Source organism: Gopherus flavomarginatus, unplaced genomic scaffold (genome assembly GCF_025201925.1).
Source record: "Gopherus flavomarginatus isolate rGopFla2 unplaced genomic scaffold, rGopFla2.mat.asm mat_scaffold_2065_arrow_ctg1, whole genome shotgun sequence".
Lineage (NCBI taxonomy): Eukaryota > Metazoa > Chordata > Testudines > Testudinidae > Gopherus > Gopherus flavomarginatus.
Genome location: NW_026114808.1, coordinates 1 through 5,495, shown reverse-complemented (window position 1 = coordinate 5,495; position 5,495 = coordinate 1). Strand labels below are relative to the sequence as shown.

Genomic DNA, 5,495 nt, shown 5'->3' with positions numbered 1-5,495 from the left:
GGAGCCCCAGACTTTTTAAATAGCCCCCAAGTCTCCAGCAGTGGGGCTCTGGTGGCAATTTAAACAGCCTGAGGCTCCAGTCCCTGCTGGGAGCCCCAGGCCCTTTAAATTGCCCCCTGGGGAAGCTGGGCCACCCTAGTACAGTGCACCAGCAGGGCTTGGGTGCGAGGCCCGATTCAGGGGAATTGGTTGAATTGGCCTAAAGCCGGCCCTGCCCGCAGGAAAGCAAGGAAGTAGCACAGGCTTATCACTGTCCCTGGGTGGGCTTGAACCACCATCCTTTCAGTTAAGAGCCAAACGTGCTGACCCATGGCACCACAGAGACACAGACAGGCCAGGCTGTATGGAGCACAACAGTCAGGAATCAGCTCAGGGTCCGGTCTAGCACATGCATGCAGTGGTTGGACAAGCAACAGCAAGGAACTGGACTGGTGCGGAGTGGAAGATCTGTGGGAAGGAACCTAAAAGAGTACTGGGGCTGCAGTACAGGGCTTGCATACACTTTCTTTGGCCTGTTTTGCTGGAAGAGTTAGCAGGGCAAGCTTGTTAGTCACAGGTAAGGGGGTGAGTTTATGCAAATTCTGGACTCTGGGACCACAGCTGGGGTGGGACAGGCACAACTTTTGTGGCACATGCATCCTCTCTGCAACCAACCTTTGTTACTTCACTCCATAACAGCACACACAAAGCAACCTTATACCTTTCAGCACCAAAATATACTGTAGAAGAAATCTAATAGCATAACTTTAAGATGAGAAACTTCAGTACTAACAACAATTCTAAATCTATTCAAAAATACCTCTGCCTTCAGACACCAGACACAAAATCAATCAGACCAAAAACAAACATCTATTCCTACTTCCCACACACTTGGGGAGAGGGGGGTTTGGAACCCATACCCCTTAATGATGAGTCCTTTCCAGGCTAGGGGCAAGCTCTCAGGCCTCAAATGCCAGGTACAGTTACTCTCTCCTTGATCCAAACTAAACAGGAAAATACACTGGATTACTCCTGCCCCAATAACAAAGAGATGGGGGATCCCACAGCAGCTGAAATGACCATTTGGACAAGCACTCCCCTCATGCAATCTGGGGTGAGTGTAACCATGCAAATGACATCAGCCCCAAAAGGCCTTTACAACAGATCACCAACAGATGGCAGGGTAGAGTTCATACCGACCCTGCTTAAACTAGATTGTGGCAAAGATTAAAAAACACTGAATGTTAAAACTCACCAAACGCGGGTGAATCCATTCTCATTGTCGTACCCGCTTCTTAAACTCCACACCTGAACGTAGCCCTCACATGGACAACATACCCTCCTAACTCAGTGTCTGTACGTTAACCTTTTACCCCCAGTCAGGGCTATTGCAGATTCTGTATTCCTTACGCCACCCGATCTTAAACCGAACTTCGCACCCCCTGGGTAATCTGTACATTGTTCCCTGATCACCAGAAACTTCTACACCTAAATGCTGTACCGTACACCTTTTTCTTCTTTGAACGTCATCTTACTAAAATGTTGACATTTGTTCGAGATCCCGGCTCCTGTTCCCTTGCAAGGCGTGTGCCTTTGCTCCAGGTTTTAGTCTGCTAATACAGTGGGGGCAGGGTGGGGGCCGATTGAGCCAGAGGCGCTTGCCTGCTGCAGACACGGATCAAAGGCTGAACCTCATCCCTCACGAGCTGAAGGCTTAATTGAAAACAGTTTAAGCAGTACTCCCGTCTCCAGCACTCAGCTACCCAGCTCCCAATGGGGTCCAAACCCCAAATAGATCCTTTTTACCCTGTAGAAGCTGTAAAAGCCTGTGACCAGGGCAGCTGCCTAGCAGCCGGCGCATATGCCTGCCAGCGTGAGAGCTCGTAAGGCACTAATCCAGATAGAGGTGGCTGGGTGGCAGGGGGAGTAAAGAGCCAGCAGAGTGGTGCAGCGGATGCGTGCTGGGCCCATAACCCAGAGGTCAATGGATCAAAGCCATTCTCTGATACACGAGCACTTGTCTCTTTTCCCTCTGGGCCTTCAAGCGATCAAAACCCTCGGCTTGCGGTCCCAGCTCTGTCTGCCATGTGCCTGGGCAGCAGCAGGACAGTCTCAAGAGAGCAGCTCCCACCCATTATCTCTTGTAGTGGAAAGGAAGTAGAATTGTGGTTGGACTTTTGCTATTTCTGTTCAGGGAATCAGTGGCTGTGAGGCAACCCTTACTGATAATGGCAGGGGAAGAGTTCTCTCTTCTGCATTGATGCTGCAATTTTTTGTTGTGCCCTTTCTCTCCCCCTTCAATGCAGGCAGGTAGGCTTGGTGGCTTGGGGATGTGGGTCAAGCCTGGTTTCTTTTGGCAGACACCTGGTTGAGAACTGGTGCTCTACGGTCTTGTCTAAACTGACCAGCCCTAATGTCTGTAGCCTCGTCTCATACTTTGGAAGCCTTTTATTTACCCCTTTCCACTGCAAAAACGACTATTTAGTCCCACTCTTTCTTTCCAAGCTGCTAACCAGTTACTGATCCATGAGAGGGCCCCAGCCATCTGGAGTAGCTTGTGACTGTGAGTGGCAACCTCAGGGCAGATTGTTAAGAAGCAGAGCACAGTCCCCAAACTGGTTGTGTGTTCTAGACTTACGTTTCACCAAGTGTCAGATTCTGGATGACACCCCTTTTATGACTTTTTAAAGCAAACTTGCTATTTTTGCATCATTTGAGCGTTCTATGCAGAGGACTAGAAATGTTTCTATTAACCTGAATGTTAGATCATTTGAACATTGGCTGGAATCACAATGTTAAATTAGTTCTTATGACTTTAATAACTGATACTTCCTCTATCTCAGGACTAGCTATTAAACTGATTTTTGGACTAGGGAGATGGAATAGCAGCTTCCTCCATCCCTTGCACACATCACCCTGTTACTGTGGCACTGAACCCCCAGGAGCGGTGGACCTCCCTATGGGGAGAATATCATGGTTGAAGAGCAGTGAAGAAAAATGGTGTTGTCTGTGTTCCCATTTGGTTTGTTCTGAGTATGGTTTTGAGTCGTTTGTAACTCTTTCATCAGTTATTAGTAACATCTTATTATCAGGCCTCTGAACTGAAAGGCTGCTCTTGCAGGTTTTACTTTGTCGTTGTTTTTAGGTCAAACAGCCGCTTTCTTAGGCCTCGTCTACACTACGCATTTAAACCGAATTTAGCAGCATTAAAACAAATTAACCCTGCACCCGTCCACACAATGAAGCCCTTTATATCGATATAAAGGGTTCTTAATACCGATATCTGTACTCCTCCCCGATGAGGGGAGTAGCGCGGAAATCGGTATTGCCATGTTGGATTAGGGTTAGTGTGGCCGCAATTCAATAGTATTGGCCTCCGGGCGGTATCCCACGGTGCACCCTTGTGACCGCTCTGGAAAGCAATCTGAACTCGGATGCAGTGGCCAGGTAAACAGGAAAAGCCCCGCGAATTTTGAATTTCGTTTCTTGTTTGCCCAGCATGGAGCTCTGATCAGCACAGGTGGCGATGCAGTCCCAAACCCAAAACGAGCTCCAGCGTGGACCGTCTGGGAGGTACTGGATCTGATCGCTGTATGGAGAGACAAATCTGTTCTATCAGAGCTCCGTTACAGAAGACGAAATGACAAAGCATTTGAAAAAATCTCCAGGCTATGATAGACAGAGTCCACAGCCGGGACTCGGCACAGTGCTGCATGACAAGCGTAACGGAAAGCCAAAGAATCAAATGGACGTTCATGGAGGGAGGGAGGGGAGACTGAGGACTCCAGCGATCCCACAGTCCCCGCAGTCTTTGAAAAGCATTTGCATTCTTAGCTGAGCTCCCAATGCCTGAACAGTCAAACACATTTTCCCAAGTGTTTCAAGGGACCCTGGAGCTAGGCAAAGGGGTCCCACGGGCAGGGCCCCTGGAGCTAGGTTTAGGGGCCCCAGAGATAGGGCCCCTTGAGCTAGGGTTGGGGGACCCATGCATAGGGCCCCTTGATCTAGGGTAAAGGGCCCCATGGGTAGGGCCTCTGAAGCTAGGGTTAGGGGACCCAGGGGTACAGGGCCTGCAGATAGGGTTAAGGGTCCCACGAGAAGGGACCTTGGAGCTAGGGTTAGGGGCCCCACGGGAAGGGCCGTTGGAGCTAGGGTTAGGGTTCCCACATGTAGGGACCCTGGAGCTAGGGCTAGGAGCCACAGGGATGGGGCCACAGGAGCAAGGGTTGGGGGTCCCAGGGGTGGGGTGCCTGCAGCTAGTGTTCGGGTGTCTAGGGGTGGGGCCCCTGGAGCTAGGGTTAGCGGCCCCATGGGCAGGGCACCTTGAGCAGGGGTTTGGATCCCCAGCAATGGGGCCTCTGGAGCAAGGGTTAGGGGTCCAAGGGGTAGGACCCATGGAACTAGGGTTAGGGGTCCCACTGGTAGGGCCCCTGAAGCTAAAGTTAGGGGATCCAGGGGTAGGGCCCATGCACCTAGGGTTTGGAGCCCCAGAGATGGGGCCCATGGAGCTAGGGATAGGGGTTCCAGGAGTGGGGCCCCTGGAACTAGGGTTAGAGGCCCCACGGGTAGGGCCCCTGAAGGTAGGGTTAGGCACCCCAGGGGTAAGGCCCCTGGAGCTAAGATTAGGGGTCCCACGGGTAGGTCCCCTGGAGCTAGGATTATGGTTCAAATGGGCACGAAGCCAGGAGCTAAGGTTAGAGCTCCCACAGGTAGGACCTCAGGAGCTAGGGTTAAGGTCCCCACGGGTAGGGCCCATGGAGCTAAGGCTAGGGGCCCCATGGGGAGGTCCCATAGAGCTAGGGTCAGGGTCCCCACAGGTAGGGCCCCTGGAGATAGGGTCAGGAGCCCCAGGGATAGAGCCCCTGGAGCTAGTGTCAGGGACTCTAACCCCCAGATGGCAAAGTTAGTTGTCTGACCGCGAGAGAGACAGGCAACACCAGCAAGGTCCGATCAAAAGCTCTTTATTGACAAGTGCACGCATCAATATAGAGCAGCTCGTCTCCCGAGAGAACCAGCCCGCTCTTTAAATCTTAGTATAAGCCTATATAGACAGTTCTGTCGCGTCATAAATTATTCACTGGAGCAACCCACTCCCTTCTTTTAACAACTAGAAACTAGACACTTTTAGTATACATACATACCTAAAGTTAGAAATGTAGGGGAGTTAAAAACAAACAACGAACAAAACCAGGGAGTGAAAACAAGGAGGCTGGGAAACTAGGGCTCTTATCAGTTCTTCGAAGGAGCTGCCCTAACACAGCACATCTGGTACTATGCCAGGAATGCAGCTTCTCGCTTATCTCACTTTTTCCCAGCGCTTGTGAGACATGCTGCTGCTTCTCAGTGTTTTCCACTCAGGAATTACCCAAAAACCTCTGTTAGCCTGACTTTGGTCAGGTTGGCATACCTGGTTTTGTCTGCAATATCTTTATTCAGGCCTAACACTAGGGATAGGGGCCCCACGAGTACGGTTCCTGGAGCTAGGACTGGGGGCCCAAGGGGTATGCCCCCTGGAG

The 5,495-nt window shown here is 51.1% G+C and overlaps 1 non-coding gene across 1 annotated transcript; it reads right to left on the bottom strand.

Annotated features, from left to right (window-relative positions):
- Positions 1-251: 251 nt before the first annotated feature.
- On the bottom strand, positions 252-325 carry TRNAK-CUU (transfer RNA lysine (anticodon CUU)). Its single transcript has one exon. It is a non-coding gene; the product is annotated as a tRNA-Lys (tRNA).
- Positions 326-5,495: the final 5,170 nt, after the last annotated feature.